We start from the raw sequence: 19464 nt of genomic DNA on the forward strand, positions 1-19464 counted from the left end.
TTCATCAGAGAAAGGTATACCTATATGAAGTCATGAATCTTTGAGATATTAGACTAGTAGGAATGTAAAGTTCTTGACTGAAGAGACTGTTCTTCATTTTTTGTTATGCCTTGAACATAATAATAGATACTTAAAAATGCTTATTGAGTTGTTTTCCACAAAACCCTAAATTATATTTTTGGTACTTTCAAACCAAAGTATGATCTAATTTAGAATTAAAGGTGAACATCATTTTATTCCTTGAAAGTGTTTATGTTATCAGAATGTGAAATAGACATCTATTGGTAGTACTGGGACAGAGAAAAAATAGATCAAAGCTTACAAAAAATGGATAGTCATAACTTTATTCTCAATTGCTTTCCATTTCTAGAAAAAAGTACACACACAATGCATGTATAAACATATATTTACATGGCCCAACACATTAACTTAGTTTTCAAACTATGCAACATAGTCATGCTATAGCATTAATCAAAACAGTATGGACAAAAAATATGTAACAACATCTCATTGAGGGAAAAAAACAAAGGCACTTCCTATAACTAATGGCAGGGCCAAAATAAACATTTAAAGAAGTTTCCCAAAGATGATCCATAGTATTCTAAGACTTCTGAAATAGTTAAATGTTGAAGGCACTACGTAATCTTTTTTTTCCTAACTCCTCTCTAATGAAGTCAACAACCAAACTTGGCCCAAAGGAGTTTTAATTATTGTAAAGTGCATCACTTGGCTAAATGAAAAAAAAAAAAACAACAACTATATTGCACTGAAACATCTCAGCTACACTAAAATAAAAATGCACTGCAATCAGTAACAACCTAGTTATTAACATGGCAGAAAGTATGGCTTTCTCTTTTGATTATAAATCAGTTATCTTTAAGATAATCTAGAATACATTTTCAAAAGAGCATACCTTAATTAGCAAGAAGAGGTAGAATTTGGGGAAAAGGGCAAACTCATATCTACAGTTCAAGAATAAGAGCTAAAGTGTTGAGTGAAAAATAAACATGTAATAAAAGAATTATAATAATAAGGGGTATAAATAATACAATATCTGGATATCAATGAATTAGTTATTTTATCAAATACTATTTCACTACTTCCCTTCTAAGAATCCTAAAGGTAAAGTCAATCATAACTATTTCAGGTATTTTTCATTTGGTATTGAAAAGATTTTCTTTTTTGATACACTAATATGAATTTTTTTTTAAAAATTAAGGTACTTAAAAATCAATGTTTTAATTTAAATTGTTTTTTATATTTTTACAATAAATTCCATAAACTTATTTTAACCAGTTAAAAAGTATGTATAAGACAGAAATAAGTATGCTTCACACATGTAATAAATTTCCATTTGACTAATATTACTGGTGATTTTATATACGTGTAATGTTATACATATATGAATATATATATATATATATATTTATACATACATGTATGTATATATATAGCTTAAAGCATATTGGCAAAATATCATAATCATTTATGTACAATATTTAAGAATATGGGTCTAGGTTAATATAATCCTAACTAGACCTTTTAAATATATTAAATATAAAAGCTAGCTAAAAACAAATCAAAAGCAGCACTGAATATATTTTCTATACCAATAAGTTATGGTTTTGTCTATGTAAACTTTTCACATGTACATCTTTTTTTAATAAATGCTTTACAGCTACTGTTCTATTAAAAAAAAAACCCAACAGCTTTTGCTAAAACATAATCTAGTCCAAATTGCTAAATCTCCAAAGATTATCTGATCTCCTACTCTTCTTCAGCAGCATAGGCCACTTCAGCTACCTCCATTTCAGTAATTGAATTTTCAGGTTCACAATCGCTCCAGCCAACCTTGGGAATCTTATCTGACCTGTTCTTTTTTTTTTTTTATCTGCTTCAATTGCAGAGGACTATCTTTCTGATATATTCATCTTCTCCTGAAATTATAAGTGTTTCTTCAGGTTCTAAAGACAATAACCTAATTGTGCTCTGTATAGTGTCTATGTGAAGTTGTTTCTCATTCAACAATTTCTTCAGTGATTCCACCTCTTTTTGTCGTTCAAGTAGTTCTTTTTATAATCGGTAGTTTGTTTATTCTAGAGTTTCACAGAAAGCCCTGCTTTCTTCTAGGCTATCAAATGGACTTGGTGAATCACCCAGACAAAGAAATTCTCTCATTGCAAGGCAGTTAGCAATATCTTTGTGAGCTACAAAATTCGGTAGGAATGCCTCAAGTCCCAACTGTCTATCTTCTAAGAAATCGGCATTGTAATTATTCTTGAACCAGTGTATTGTTGGAAGAGCCCGTCGAAAGCCTGGAAACATTTCTTTTAATTTATCATTCAGCCTAGAGAAATCGGTATACCTTCTGAAGATTACCCAGCTTTCTTCTGGGCTTTTTTCTTATTAGCACGTTATACACCTGTAAATTTAGTCCTAATAAGGGGGCTGCTACAGATAAATGAATTGCTGTCCATTTGATCCATTGCATTGTTGTCTTTTTGTAACTATCCACATTAGAGTCTTCTGGTAGGACTTTGGAAGAATTTGAACTTGTTGAAATACTCCCAAAAGAAGAACTTCTTTGGCTTCTGTTTGTGGTAGAATTTGAAGAAGAATTTCCTACAGGCATAGGCACGGGGACATAAGGAGTTGCTATTCTCTTCAGCAATACTGCAGCAAATCTATCAGCTTTTGCATCCAGTTAAAAGAAAGTAATACAGATGCCATTGCTTTCTTCTCAAGAATTCAATGTCTCAAAGGGCCCAGGACCATTAAATGGCCTCCTGGGTGACTGCGGCTCCAGAGCTCCGGCCTCAAGTGACCCTCAGCCGGGCCCCTGCGCCCCTCTTGGTCTCCTGCTCTCTCCTCCCGCAGGCTGGGCTAAGATGCCAGAGAGAGCCCCCAGGAGGTAGGGGCCTTCACTCATTGCAGTCTGTTCAGTAGACATATTAAACAATATTTCCAAAATAGTATTTATTATCTTTTCTCCTAAACCTTCCCACCTTCCTACCTTCCCTATTGATGTAGGGCAAAACCATTCTCCCAGTCTCAGAGACCTGTAACCTATGACTCATCCCCTATTCCTCAATATCTCTCACAAACCATACAAATCTGTTGTGAGTGTTGGCTGATTTTACCTTTGCAATCTCCCCTGAATGTATTGGCTTCTTGCCACTGAAACTACAACCACTCTGGAGCAGGTGCTCATCATCTCACATCTTGATTACTGCAGTAACACGCTGATGGTTCTGCATGCTTCAAGTCTCTTTCCACTCCATTCATCCACTAAAATGATTTCCCTAATCATGTTACACACACACCCTACTCAATAAATTCCAGTGGCTTCTTATTGTCTCCAAGAGCAAATACAAAATGCTCTCTCTGACATTCAAAGCTCTTCATAACCTAACCCCCTCCTAACTTTCACGTCTTTGCACACTTTACTCCCCAACTTCTTCTATCCAGGACTCTTCTATCCAGTTACTCTGGCCTCCTCACTATTCTACGGACTCAGCTCTAGGCATTTGCTCTGGTTGTCCCTCATGCCTGGAATGTTCTCTGTTTTCCACTCCAACTAGTGACCTCCCTGGCTTCCTTTAAGTCTCAACTAAAATCCCACCTCTTACAAGAAGCCATTGTCAACTGCTATTAAATCCACTACCTTGACTCTTTATTTCCTAATTATTTAATCTTTATACTGTGTAGAGCTTGCTTTGTATATATTTTTAACATGTCTCCCCAGTTAGATTGTAAGCTCCATGAGGTCAGAGACTACTTTTTGCCTCTTTTTGTATCCCTAGCACTTAGCACAGTGCCTAACACATGCTCAATATTTATTTAATACATATATATGCACATATGTAATTAAATAAATAAAAATAATTTGAGAACATTTACAATAATTGTTTTATTTATGCAAATAAGAGGCAAAAGTGTCATACTGAAAGACTATAAATATCTTTAATAAACTATCTTTCTTATGATAACATAACTACGTTTATGATGTTAACATTGCTCAAAAAATGTTAACTATCTTATTAAGAGGGGGAAGTTAGTTTAGGAAGCAAGTACACTAATACTTCAGGAGATCAGGAAAGGCATTCTATAGGTGTTCTCTGACTATAGTAAAAAAAATTAGGGATGCTTTAAGATAGAGGTGAAGAAGTTCATGCAAGCATTGGATTACAGACTCTCCATTTTCTCCCTCCCTTGTTAATTCTTCTTGCCATCAAAAAGAGTTGGTAATTTCTCCTAAAGGGTAACCTTACCTACATACTGTTATCACTTTGATTTATAACCCTCCTCTCCTTCTCTTCACCTTTTTAATTTCTCTAAAAGGATTTAGTCTCTATTCACCAATCTTTAACCGTCTGCTCTCCTCACTTTGCTAAAATTAGCCTCTCAAAGGCCACCAATGAACCCAAGAGATGAACAGGATGTAAAGATATCAAAGCACACAGAGAGAACCTTGAAGCAAGAAAGGCAGTGTTGAAGCATTTAAGTGGTGGTTTTTCTTCATAGGTCAAACGAGATTTTGTATTAATTCTGATAATCTCTACATTCAGGTAGCTAGATGGTATGGTAGATATAGCGACTGGAATGTGGCAGACCTGGTTTTAATCCTGTCTTACACATTTAGTCATGTGACCTTGGACAAGTATCTTAACCTTTTTCAGTTTTGTTCCTTTCTAAAATGAGAATAATAATAGCATCTGAACTTCAGAATTACTGGGACAATCAAATAAGGTAAGTATAAAAACTGCTTTGTAAACCTTAAAGTAGTATATAAATTCTATCATTGTTGTTTTATTTCTGCAAATAGAAGGGAATACTAATATTGAAATGCTATAAAAATCTTTAAGACATTATCTTCCTTATGGGAACAGAACCCCAGATTTACTACTGTTAACATTGTTTGAAAATGTTAACTATCTTAACCCCTATTGAGGAAAAAAAATAATAACCATTGTCAATTACCCAACATACAGAACTCTATTAGTACTGTGTGTTTGGTACTAGGTGTCTTGTGTGGGGGCAGCTGGTTGGTGCAGTGGATAAATCATTGGGCTTAGAATCAGGAAGACTCGTGTTGTTTCAAGACTTTCAGAGCAGAGGCAGGACCAGGGGCTGGCAAAGTAGGCAAATCTAGCCTTAGACACTATGACCCTGGGCAAGTCACTTAACTCTGTTTGCTTTAGTTCTTCATCTGTAAAAACACAAATGAAGGAAATGGCAAATACCTCCAGTGTCTTTGCCAAAAACAAACAAAAAACAAATTATGTCAGAGAGAGTTGGATACAACTGAAACAATTGAACAAACAACAAGCTATGGTGGAATGATATGTGTAGATAGATGTGTATCTATATAGATATATATGTCTACATGTATACATGCATGTATATATATGTATGTGTGCATGCATGCATGTATATATGTATTTCCCAATATAATATGAGCTCTTTCAGGGAAAGGACTTTTTTTTCTTTTTATCTTGGGTACCTTGGGTACCGGCAGCTTAACAAGTATCTTTTATTGATGGATGAATACTATATGGAGTGAAGTCAAGGAAAATGAATCAAGTGATAGAATCAACACTATATTTAGAGGATTTACTCATGGAAAAGAAGAGAGCTTTCTTTTAAGAGATAAGCAAAGAAGGTTAGGTTGAGTAAAGATACAAAGCAAATTTGATGTAGGAAATAACAAAGGAGAGTAAGTCCTTTAATGTAAATCCCATCTCTCTTCAATAATATAGAGAATTGGATGATTTGTTAAGACCAAGGAATTTGTTGAGGTCTCAAGAATATATATATATATATATATATATATATGGATATATATAGATAGATAGATAGATAGATAGATAGATAGATAGATAAACATATATATAGATAAACATATACATGTTTATATATACATAAACATATATATGTTTTTATATATATACATATATATGTAGATAGATACTTATAAAAGTTTGCATATTTAATAGAGATTTCACAAAGAATCAAATAAAGTTGAATACAATTATTGCCAGACAGTATCATAGATTGATATTGACAAGTCCTGATAAATTAGAGTGACATTACAATAAGGACAGGAAGAGTGGTGAATTGAACGAGGAAACTTATTCATGTCTCATAGGTCATCGATAAAGTAGAAGACCATGTTAGGACCCAAGTTAAAAGCATCTAACAGAAGAGAGACAATTTTTCTAGCATATGGGAAAAAAAGGGGAAATCCTTTGAGAAGGAGTCCATTAACTGGGGAAGAAAAACTCTTTTCCCTGGCCTTGTCCCTTCCCCTCCTCCTTCTCTACCCTACCACCATTGACAGGAGAAGAAATCTGTGAACCTCAGAAGTCCAATGGACTTTCAATTTTCCCATCAGCATCCTAGCAGCATCCCTGTAACACTTAGTGGCCTTCTCTAAATCAGAAGCAAATGACAGATGAGATAAGGATTTACCACTCTAAAAATAGCTGAGAAAAGAATCTAGCACATGACAAAGGAGAACTTTTTGAGTGCCCCTATGATGTGGGGAAAGTAACTTCCAGGAAACAGGATCTGTGATAATGCTGTGCCACCTGGAATTAACAAACTTGAGCCTATATTCCACTGGATTCTGTGTGAACTTGTATACAAGTGTAACACAGACTTTTGGGGATAGCTTTGTACCAATTATTTTTACAATACCAACATAGTAAATATCCCTTTCTCAAAGGTACTTAATTATGGCTGACCAGATGTTTTTCAACTGATAATTGTGCCGAGAGATAAGCCATTAATGTCTTGTAAGTTATCATAAGATAATTTTTTATTATTAGAAAAAAATAATTCTGAACCCCTTAGGGCTGCCTCTGGAGGACAGATTGCATGTATTCCCTTTGCAGTGGACAGCTAAATATGCAGTGAAATTGGAAGTTGAGATAAGGACTCAAAGACTCTGCATTTGCTACAAGTTCAATAGAAGATAATGCTTCCTAAAAGTTATTGCTGTCCAAAACTGTAATAGGCCAATCTGAGAGGTCATATGTTCTCCATTCCATCAATTCTGAGATTAGAGACTGATTTTTTTTAATAGCCCCAGTTATTTAGCACAGGGTCTGTTACACAGCAAGCACTTAGTCAATGTGTGTTCAGCTGATTGGAGGTACTTAAGAAGACGCTGGATGACCACAGATCACTTTTCACAGATATTGCAAAGGTACTTCCTGTTCAGGTATAAGTTGAAGGAAATAATTTCTGAGCAGAGCAGTTAGGTGGTACACTGGATAGAATTTTGGGCCTGCAATCAGGAAAAGGTGAATTCAAATCAAGCCTCAGATGCTTACTAGTTGTGTGGCCATGGACAAATCACTTAATCCTTCAGAACTGAGTAAACTGAACCAGACAGAAATTATCCTGACTTTCACAGTTGTTGTGGGGAGCAAATGAGATACTTGTAAAGAACCAAGCACAGTGCCTGTCATGTTGTAAGTGCTATATAATTGCTAACTAAGGTAAGTGTTGTAAACGCTACATATATATATACATATATACACATATATATATATATATATATATATATATATATGTATATATATATATGTATATATATATGTATATATATAGATGCAAGTTAAGGTAAAGATGATAATAGTGATGATGATGATGATGATGATGATCACAATGATGAAGTCTCATAATTTTAAGATCGTGTGTTTTTATGATATATTTTGGTAGGAAAGGAACAATGGTTGTGCAAGATGGATGAGTTGGTGTGGATGAGTTATAATTAAAATTGTGACAATATACTAATCCAGAGAGCCCCTTATTATATTATATTATATTCAGAAAGAAAGAAGTTACTATGCGGAGAGGTAAATTTAGACTTCAATATCAAAAAGCGAGTAACTTGCAGAACTGAGATTCAAGAGAGCCAGTTAAGTCTTGAGTTATATTACTTCATCTTGGCATGCACTGAAATGTTTCCAGAAACGAATTTATTCTCAAAGTGGGGACTAACTTTATTCCTATGTGGGCATGAATTATGAAATGGAATCTCTATAATAATATATTTTTCTTAGCTTATTTCCACATAATTTTTAGGATATTTACAGTCCCACATTGAGCATATATGATACAGAAAGGTGTCATGAAAGTGAGTTGTTCTTAGACTTCTAGGTATTTTAATCATCTTAGAAACAGAATTGTTTCTCAAGACTTGTTCTTGGCTACCAAAGTAATGTAAGTTTTCCTTTTGGATTGATGAAGTATTATTGCTTTGCTGAGTGGTGAGAGATTCTTTGGAAAGTTTCAAGTAGCATTTTAAGTTCAAATTCTTTCCTCATTCCTGGTTTCTACTTCTTTCCCACCCCTCTCTCTGGGATCCTTCTGTTAGTAAGTCAGACTATACATAATATCAGTGTTCATATCACATTACTCATGCTATTCTGGAGCAATCTCTTATGGGGTCCAGAGAATAATTTAAGTTTCTTCTTTATCCAAACTTTTATTTTTGCTAACATTCAATAATAATACAATATCAAAATGGTAATAAGGACAAGGAACAGGATATTTAATTTCACTGGTAAGATGTGGACATTCTTTCTACTAGCACAAATCAACACTTTCTTTGCAACTTGTCATCTCAGAGAGTTGGCTAGAAAAATTAGACATTAAGTGACTTATCCAGGATGACATTCCTAGAATGTGACTGACAGAGGACTAACTTGAACCTAAGTCTTAATGGCTCTGAAGCCTTCTCTCTCTCCATTATGTCCCAGGGCCTGTCTTACAAAATTAAAATAAATAAGGTAGATTAAATTCAATAGCTTCCCCTCCCCTCCTTCAGACAAGAGAAAGAATCATATAATGAAAATCATTCATTGTGAATCATAGAACATTAAAATTGGAAGGAACTTCCTATAAAAACAAAAACAAAACAAAAACCAAAACAAAACAGAAGAGCTAGTCTGAAGTGTAATGGGGCAGCCTTCAGGGACAAGTGGCAGTAAATTACACACCATTAGAGGTGCTCAAGCATGGCCTAGATGACGACGTGTCAGATGTGTCAAAAATGTCCCAGGGTTTTTATCCTGTGAAAAATGAACATAAGACCCTAACCTTCAAATATTTAATTTCAGAAAGAAAGAAGTTACTATGCAGAGAGGTAAATTTAGACTTCAATATCAAAAAGCGAGTAACTTGCAGAACAGAGATTCAAACACGTATCTTCCAACTCCAAGCTAAGGGCTATTTCTACTAAATGGAACTAATGGAATTTGAAATGCAATTTAATTTACTGATGACTACTCTGCTATTTCTACATAAGGTACCTAGGCTTTAAACTCCAGCAGAAAGAATCCTTTCAAAAGATATCTGGAAAGATTTTATAAAAAAAAAATTCAAAATTTAAAAAAGAGCACACATGAATTACAGTCATCTGAAAGAAAAAGTGTGTATGTACATAAGTATATATATATATATATATATATATATATATATATATATATATATATATATATATATATATATAGCTTTAAAATTGAATTGTGTTGCTTAATATTTTTGGAATTTTTTTAACAAAAATGAATTTAGTATTTTGTCAGAAGCTCATTTGATTATACTTTAAATATAATTAATCATATTTTTTGTCTTATGCTGAACCATTTCTGCACTCAGGTACAAATATAATTTGGTCAGAGTATATTATTTTCTGGATAGGTTGTGCCAGTATTTTTTTTAAGATTTTATTTATATCCATACAAATATTTATATATGCCTAAATGTGCACATGTATTTACATAAAAAAAAAACATTCGTATGTACTGTGACTATTCATTTTTTATTTTTATTTTGGTGTGACTTTTTTCTGTGCATCAGAATACCAGCTCAGGAAGGAAACAGTATCTGAGATGGATATCATTCTGTATTTTGAAACATGAGGCCCATATAAGTCATGCCTCCTCTTTTTATTATAATCACTCTTTTTTTTTTCAGAAGACCAGATTATTCAAATTCTGTTCATGCGTCCTCCAAGATCTTGATTATTGGTTGTTCTCAGGTACCCATACATCCCATCTCCTGTGATAGAATGCAGTTGTGGCTAATGTAACACTTGCTCAAAGAAGGTGGTCTCCTTCTGTGACCATTCCCATTGCTGGAATCTTTATAAGCTCTTATCTCTTAATAAAGATAGATGCCCTTTCCCATCCCATAAAATATTATTTAGTGATATCTTTTCCTGTCACCTTCTAGTTTGGCTTCTAACCTCCCCCCATCCTCCCTCTGACATCCATTGATTTTATTCTATTATCCTATACCCATAACACCAAATTTTGTTGAGATATTAAATAAAATAAGCTTCTCTTCCTTACTCATCTCTGGGTTTTATGAAAGTCTACTTCTAGCTTCGATCTATCTTGCCTTCCTTCTCCCCACTTAAGCAACTTCCCACTGTCACCCCTTACATGAAAAAAAAAATATTGATTCACTTACAGTGCAGTCTGGGATTTAGTCCAAATAATTATTAATGCAGTTCCTTCTCTCTTCCTTCTCCCAATTCTGTGTAAGCCACCTTTGTCTTTAGTTGTTTAGATATTTTTTCTATTCTTTGATGATCTTTTTACTTCAGTTTATTATCCTTTTTCCTTCTTTATTTCTGAAATTACTTATAAAAATGAGATATTTGCTTTCATTATTTAGTCTTTTTCTGGATAATTCTATTTATTTACATTTTTATGTTATTTTTGTTTTACTCATTCACATTTGTTTTTACTGTTGTTGATTTTTCCAAGAATGCCTCAGATTGTCATTTTAGTTGAAGTTTTACCTATTTATTGATTATTAGTGTTAGTTTTGCAATATATTATTCTAAATTTTAACTTCATCACTTTAACTTTGAGAAAATGCTATTACATTTGTTTCTATAATTTCTCTTGGTTGTGTAATAATCCCAAATTTTATGAATTAATGTTACTTCTCCTTGGCTGTTTATAAAATATAGGGTTTGGTGCTGAAATTGTTGAGTTTTATTATTAAATGCCCTGGCACTTTAGAAATGAGTTTTCTCTGTCAGCAATCTCTTGATTTGATAAGTCAATATATTATTTTAAAATTGTGGACAGTTTTATTGTCTATTGCATTCTTTCTTTTATTGTAAATATAATTTAAAAAAAGCTTTAGAATGTAAAACATCACACCAATTCATGGTCAAGTCAATGAAGAAAGCAATATTAGATAGCACAACTTAAGTAAAAGGATTGGAGTGGCACAATAAATAAGTGACTTATTTTTTTCTTTTACTTTTTCAAAATGTTGAGAGGTTATCTAGAGAGCAGTTAGCAGGGAATTTATTTTATTTCTCCCTAGGGAAACAAGGGCCATGTCTAGGATCATATTTTTCTTCCCTCTTGGTTTTACCATACTTTTTCTTTCCATCTTGTCTTTGTGGACTTTTCCACCTCTCCCGTAAGCAGGCTTGTACCCATTTGGGAACTATTCTTCCCCAGCCCTTTTTTAAAAATGTTGTCTCCTCTATTATGATGTAAATTGCTTATGAGGAGAGGCTGTCTTTTTATTTAATTTTTGTCCACAAGGCTTAGTTCAGTGACTGACACATGATAAGGACTCAATAAATAACATATCGTTATCAATGTCTATCTATGTGTATCTATAGCAATATGTATCTTTACCTCTACATATATATCTATAATCTATATTTACTTACATCTATATAAATATCTACATCTCTACTCTATTATCTACCATCTATTTATCTATCTATATCTGTTTGTCTATAATCACATACTTCCTGATAAGCTCAGGATGAGAAAACTGAAGTATGTAGCACACTCAAGCCTTCCTCTCAAAGAGTTCCCCATGCAAAGGATACATGGAGGAGACATAGGGAGAAGGAGAAGAATATAAAATGGTAAAAAAAAAAACAACTGAATTGCCTTTCAGATAGCTTTTAAAAAATCCTCTATATAGGCAAATACATGCCTTTTTTCCACAGTACTGTGGTAGGAATAAACAAATATCCATGAATCAAATAAAATAATTAGCTAAAGTTATGCATCACTGGATAAGATAATTGTTTAATTATCATGTCCAAATTATTGTATATGTATTTATGTAAGAATTTTGTATTCCTTAATCATGTTTTCCATAAATTTCTTTGAATGGAAAATGTGAATATTGTCTGTGACTCATGTATTCGTTAGTGCACACTCTCAGATTATAGGGCAGCTTAAATAGCATATGTACTGAAGTCATCAACATTGCTTTCTGGAGAGTAGTTGTTGGGGGTGAGGGCAAAAGAGTTGGGGTAATAATGTTCATTAGGTATGTTTCCAAATACCTATGTCATCAAAAGCCTTCTAGACTTCATTTCACCATCCGTTGGCAATCACTAGAATACGTTTGCTGTTATGACACACATTTGTTTTCCATTCATGCAATAAATTGGGAATTTCCTAAATTTATAAGTAGGAAACTGCCTGGGTTACAGAAAATTCTGGAAACGTAACTATCTTAGGTCAATTTCAAATAAGACAATTTGATTTAGCATATGAGATCTGGACTATGCTTTCTGGGAAGCATAGCTTTATATTCTGCAATTGTGTTTTAACATGAAAGGTTTCATTCTTCCAATTGACAGTTATACCTGACAATTTCATGCCTTTGAGAGAAATATAGTTGACAAGTTAAAGAAGAAAGCAAGTATAGAGAATGGGATTTTGATAGCCTTTTGCTGTTACTCAAAGGCTTCCATACATAACTACTTGTCTACTTGTTATTGAGTTTGTTTTGATTTTGATAGTTTATAGATGACTTGAATCAGTTTCATGTTTAAAATAAACAACATTTTATTTTGAATCAAAATCTTATAAGAAAACAAAACAAGTAGTATGCCACTTAATAGGAATAGGTATTATATTTTTAAGTTTACCGAATAATAGTAGCAAAGATTTGTAATCATTTTAAATTCATTATATCATTTTATACACACCAGAACCCTATGAAGTAAGTTGAGGTCACCTGACTCGGGGTCACTTTCTTTAGCTGAAGAAACTGAGACTGAGAATGGTTAGGTGAGTTACTCAGGTTTCTAAATCTAGTAGTCTGAAGCATAATTTTAAGTAATAACTTCCCATCTCCAAATCTATCACTTGATTCTTGTACATTCACTGACACCTGGCCTTATGCTGAAGAGACACAATCCCTTGCCATACTTACTAGCATTGGTTACACTTTCACTCAAACCCACAAACTCACCATTCTCTTGGTAGAAGAATAAGGGAATTCTATGCTCCTCCATGCTACTTCCTCTACCACCATCACTGAGCAACCTCTTCTAAGTTGAGATTCATTCAATTTAACTTTATTTTAATTTTAAATTATTATTGTATTTTTAGAAATTATATATAAGCAATTAAATTTTGAGTTCCAAATACCCTACCTCCTCCTTGAAAAGGCAAGCAATTTTATATAGATTACATATGAGCAGTCATGCAAAATATATTTTCATATTAGCCACATTGCAAAAGAAAACACAGACAAAAATTTGAAAAATAAAGTAAAAATATACCTTGATCTGCTTTCAGATGCCATCAGCTCTTTGAAAGTAGATGGCATTTTTCATAATAAGTCCTTTGGGAATTATTTTTGATAATTGTATTGCTAAAAATAGTTAAGTCATTCAGAGATGATGATTGTATAATGTTGCTATTACTGTGTATGTGTTCTGTCGGCTCTGTTCACTTCACTTTACATCAGTTCATATACATCTTCACAGATTTTTCTGAAAATATCCTGCTCATCATTTCATATAGCATAATAATATTCCATCACAATATACCATATATACCAAAACTTGCTCAGCCATTCCCCAATTGAAGGGCATACCTCCAATTTCTAATTCTTTGCCAACATTTAAAAGAGCCTAGTTCCAAATCGTTCTCCATAATGGTTGGATCAATTCACAACTCCACCAACAGTGAATTAATGTCCCATTTTTTCCACATCCCCTCTAACATTTGTCATTTTCTGTTTCTGTCATATGAGTCAATGTGATAGGTGTAAGATGGTACCTTAGATTTATTTTAATTTACATTTCTCTAATTAATAGAGATTAGATCCTTTTTTTATGAGCAGAGCAGACTTTGATTTATTCTGAAAACTGACTGTTCATATTGTTTGATCATTTGTCAGATGGGGAATTACTCATATTCTTATCAATTTGCCTCATTTATCTATATATATGAGAAACTAAGTTTTGTCAGAGAAACTTGCTGTAATTCCCCCTCCCCAGTTTTCTGCTTTCATTCTAATCATGGATGTATTAGTTTTATTTATTCTAAACCTTTTTAATTTGATGTAAACAAAATTCTCTAATTTTGAAGATCATAGAATGGATCAACTTTGGCTTCTTTGGCATCAGTTGTTGAAGCATAGGCTTCTATTATTGTGATGTTGAATGGTTTTTCTTGTTTTCAAATAGATATCATTTGGTCATCTTTGATTTTGTACCCCAGTACTGCTTTTCTAATTTTTTTTAATTGACTGTAAGGGAAGGCTCTGGACTTATCTCCATTGCATATAATGCTTGCTAATGATTTTGAGACAGATACTTATCATTTTAAGGAAAAATCGATTTATTCCTATGTTTTTTAGTGTGCTTGATAGGCATGGGTGCTGTATTTTGTCAAAAGCTTTTTCTGCATCTATTAAGATAGCCATATGATTTTTGTTGTTTTTATTATTGATATGGTTAATTATGCTGACAGTTTTTCTAATATTGAACCAACCCTGTATGACTGGTTTAACTCCCACATGATCATATTTTTTGATCTTTCTGATATATTGATGTAATCTCCTTGCTAGTATTTTATTTACCTTTTTGCATCATTTGTTAGGGAAATTAGTATAATTTTATTTCTCTCTTTCACCTCTTCCTTCTTTAGGTATAAGCATGATATTTGTTTTATAACAGGAATTTGAAAGGATTCCTCTTTTACCTATTTTTTCCCAAATATTTTATGTGGTATTGGAATTTCTTTAATGAAATTATTCACTGTTTCTTTGATTTATACTTCACATGATTTAGATTAGTTTCCAATTAATTTTTAACCTTTGTTTCTATGGCCCTTTATTGAATGTATTTTTTCATTGTTCTTTTCCCTTTCCATTTCTCCCAGTATATCCTTCTTTCTCATCCTTTTATTCAATCTATTTTTTTAAATCATCCCATCATAGTCAATTCTCTACTGTGCTCTCAGTCTGTGTATACTCCTTCTAATTACCTCCATATAGGAAAGTAAATAGTTTAACCTTATTGAATCCCTTTTGATTTCTCTTTCATATTTACCTTCTTATTCTTCATTTGAGTCTTGTATTTACAATTCAAATTTTCTACTCAACTCTGTTTTTTTTTCAAATCAGGAATGCTTGGAAATCCTATATTTAATAAATATTTCTCTGAAACATTATATTCACTTTTGCTGGGTAGGGTAATCTTGGTGATAATCCTATCTCCTTTGCCTTATGGAATATCATATTCCAAGTTCTATGATTCTTTACTGTGGCTCCACAAAATTTGAATTGTTTCTTTTTAGCTGCTTGCAATAATTTCTCCTTGATCTGTCAGCTCTGGAACTTGTCTTTAATATTCCCTGGAGTTTTCATTTTCACATCTCTTTCAATGATCAGTGGATTCTTTCAATTTCTATTTTACTCCTTTGTTGCAGGCTATCAGGGCAGTTTTCCTCAATCATTTCTTTTTTTTCTTCTTCCAGTTTTTGAAAGGAAGATTTTACTTAGTGCAATATATCTAAAATGAAATCAAAATACAAGGAAAGATTTGAATCAAGGTCTCAGAATGCAATAGAAGCAACAAGACCAAAATTCTAAACTATCCCTATTTCATCTTGAAATTGTCCCCCCAAAAAGCTTAAACATACATCCCTTACAGGATAGTAAATGAAATAAACTAGAAAAAACATGTCAAATATTTCACTTTTGAATAGCAGACATAGCTGCTATATTTGTTTTACAAAAAAAGCATCTCTCCCAACATGCATCTCAAAGTATTCCATGTAATGTGGTATAAGAGCAACATTTAACATAATTGAAACTGCAGTAACCTAAATATGCTTACTGCTTAAGTACCCTCCCACAACATAACTACCTTGAGAAAAGGTAAAATTGTTTAAAGCAGTCTGTATTCAACTTGGTTATTACATCTTAGATGAATGTTTTTTCTGTGCCCAAAAATACTGAACCTGACGTTTTAAAAACAATTCTGATTTCACTTATGGTAAGAATAAAACAGAAGCTCTTATTGCAAAACTATTAAGCTTCATTTTTTTTTAAAGTTGATCAGGACTCATTGATCAGGATTACATTCCCCATCCACCACTCATACTGGACATGAGAGGCATCCCTCCCTTTCCATTAACTCCCATAGAAACATAGATCCTCCTACTGTAATAGTTCATTGCTCTTTGGCTCCTTATGCAATGTTTGATCCAAAATCACTGGAGTTTTCATGCAAAACTTGGTCATAAATACTTACGCTGCTTTGATCAGCACCCCTTCATCCATAAGTGCCACTTGCTTGCTGGCTAGCTGGACTACCATTACTAGACTGGTTTGACGAACCCATGCCTCCTAGCATTTGGCTACCATAAGCACCACTGCTTGCTCCTGCTGTAGAACTCAAGAAGAGGTCTATATATCTGTGCTTCCTATTTACTTTTTTTTTTTTTGCAAAGCTGCCACAACATTTTCATGAATAATGACTTCAACATTTGCTTCTCTGGTCATTCTGCCATCAGGTCCAAATAGGCCCTGGAAATGTAGTTTGTGCCTGTGCACTTCTGCAGCCACAAGCATTAGTGCTTCTTTGTGCCTTGGACCTGAGACCAGGACCCCTGCTGCATTGTGAGTGATCACAAACACTCTTCTCTACACTGTAATTTTGACTGTGTAACTGTTCCCCTACAGCTACAAGGGCTGATATGCTAGTGGTCTTCTTCACCCTAGGCCTCCCACTCAGAAGTATGTGTGAGCAATGTAACAGAGTCCTTCACCCAGTAACAGCAAAGGATACTTGCAATCTCCTACTGACCAGTTGTCCAACCCCCTTACCATCTGTGGGCCAAGAGCTCCAGAAGCTGCTCTTTTCTCTGATGAACCTCCAAGGTCTTCTGTGACTTGCTGGGTACCACCTGAGCTGCATTGCATTCCAAGCTTGACTACCACCCCAGTGAGACAGACTTTTCCTGTGAATCTCCTAATTTGTCTTGGGCTGGAAAATTGTTTCATCCCTACCATTTGTTGGTTCTGCTGCTACAGAATTCCATTTGAGGAATTTTGAAGTTGTTCGGAGGGGAATTTGGAAGAGTTCAGTTGGGTTCATACCTTCACTCCATTATCTTGGCTCCGCCTCCTTCAGTCTAACTTTATGAACCAATCAAGAATCTGATTTCTTCAGGACAACTCTTTCCCTCAGAGAAGAAGCTCCCGCTTTCACACTAAGAATTTTCAACAACCACCCACACATTATCTATTTGTCTATCTATCTAGATCTAGATATGGATATGCCCTAAAATATCCTAACTTCCCAATTCATATGTTTACTAATTTCCTTTTATGTTCATGATTTCTGAAATTCATATATAGGAACATAATGTTTGACCGTTCCACATTTTTCTTTTTCGTTACAACTCCTAAACTTTTTCTCCAACCTCACTGTGACTTTAAATGTCTCCAAACCTTAGTACTATCCCACATTATTCTCCTTTATCCATATTGACCCATTGGTCAACTGTTACACTATCTTCTTAATTATCAGTCTTACCCTGCCAAATCCCAGCTTTGGATTACTCCTAATAGCCTGCTGGCTGATATCTCTGCCTCAAATCTCAGCCCATTTCAGTCAATCACTTACTTGGCTGTCAAATCGATCTTAAAGCATGTATGATCATATCAACCCAAAATAATAATAATAAATATTACAATAAACTCAATAAATAATCATTTAAATAATTTAACAAACTCCACAACCTCCCCATCACTTCTGGGATCAATTATAAAAGTCTGTGTTTGACTTTCAAAGCCCTTAATAACCAATCCTCCTATCTCTCCAATCTTTTTATATCATATTTACCTCTGTATTCTCTGCAACCCCGGGAAGCTAATTTTCTTGCTATTTCTCCAAGAAAACACGCCATCTTTCACCATCGTGCATTTTTCCTAGCATGCCTAGAATTCTTTTCCTTTCATCTCTGGCTCTGGACACCTGGCTTAACCTCAAGTCTCAGCTAAAATTCCATCATCTGAAAGCAGCCTTTCCAAAACTCCTTTAAAACTAGTGACCTCCCTCTGAGGCTATCTCCAATTAACCCTATAAGTATCTTGTTTGCATATTATCTCCCCCTCTGAAAGGTGATTGTCTTAAGAGACAGGAGAGTTCTTGCCTTTTTTTCTTTCCCACTCCTGTACTTACCATAATTCCTGGTTGCTTGTAAGAACTGAATAAATGTTTTTTAGGATTTCAGTCACTTTTCAGTGAAGTCTTATTCTTCCTGACACCATTTGGGGTTTTCTTGGCAAAGATACTGCAGTGATTTGCCATTTCCTTTTCCAGCTTATTTTATAGGTGAGGAGCTGAGACAAATAGAGTTAAGTGACCTGCCCAGGGTCATGCAGTTGGTAAGTTTCTGGGGCCAGGTTTGAATTCACAAAGATGAGTCTTCCTGATTCCTGGGCCTGGGACTGTAGGTACTGTGACTCCTAGCTATCCTAAAAGTTTGTTGAATAATTGGATAAACAAGTTGTTGTTCGTGAATATATAATGGAATATTACCTACTATAATAAATGAAAAATGTGAAGAGTATAGAAAAACATGGGAAGACTTATATGAACTGATGCATATTGAGGTAATTAGAATCATTAAAGCATGTAAATAGAAGGAATGAAAGCAAAATTAATTCTACAGATGTATATTGACCAAGTTTGAGCCCCCCAAAACAGGTAGAAGAAACCATTTCCTTTTGGATCTTTTAAGAGATAGGGAGATTATAGGTGTGGATCACTACATACAAAAGGGAGAGGTTTTGCAATTCATTGGCTAGTCACTTTTTAAATTGTGTCATCCACTACTTTTTTGTTTTTTTTCTGTTTTATAAAGGATGGCTTCCTAGAATATGATAGAGAAGGGTGGTAGGATACACAAAGAACTGTATTTGATGTAAAAACAAGAGATAACATAAATTTATTTTGAAGATAATGTTTGTTGATTCTACTGTTTGTTTTGTTTTGTTTTTAATAAAACTAAATTAACATGTGGACTGAGGTATTTTGAAGGTTCCAGTTCATCCCATACGATATTTAGGACATCTCATTTAGTTCCTGGTTCTTTTTCAAGGCATTAATTCAGTCCTTAGGTAGTCACTTGGGCACATTTCCAT

The 19464-nt window shown here is 33.8% G+C and overlaps 1 pseudogene; it reads right to left on the reverse strand.

Annotated features, from left to right (window-relative positions):
* Positions 1-1896: 1896 nt before the first annotated feature.
* On the reverse strand, positions 1897-18224 carry LOC110213215 (sorting nexin-16 pseudogene; annotated as a pseudogene).
* Positions 18225-19464: the final 1240 nt, after the last annotated feature.

Source organism: Phascolarctos cinereus, unplaced genomic scaffold, assembly GCF_003287225.1.
Source record: "Phascolarctos cinereus isolate Bilbo 61053 unplaced genomic scaffold, phaCin_HiC Scaffold_1;HRSCAF=81, whole genome shotgun sequence".
Lineage (NCBI taxonomy): Eukaryota > Metazoa > Chordata > Mammalia > Diprotodontia > Phascolarctidae > Phascolarctos > Phascolarctos cinereus.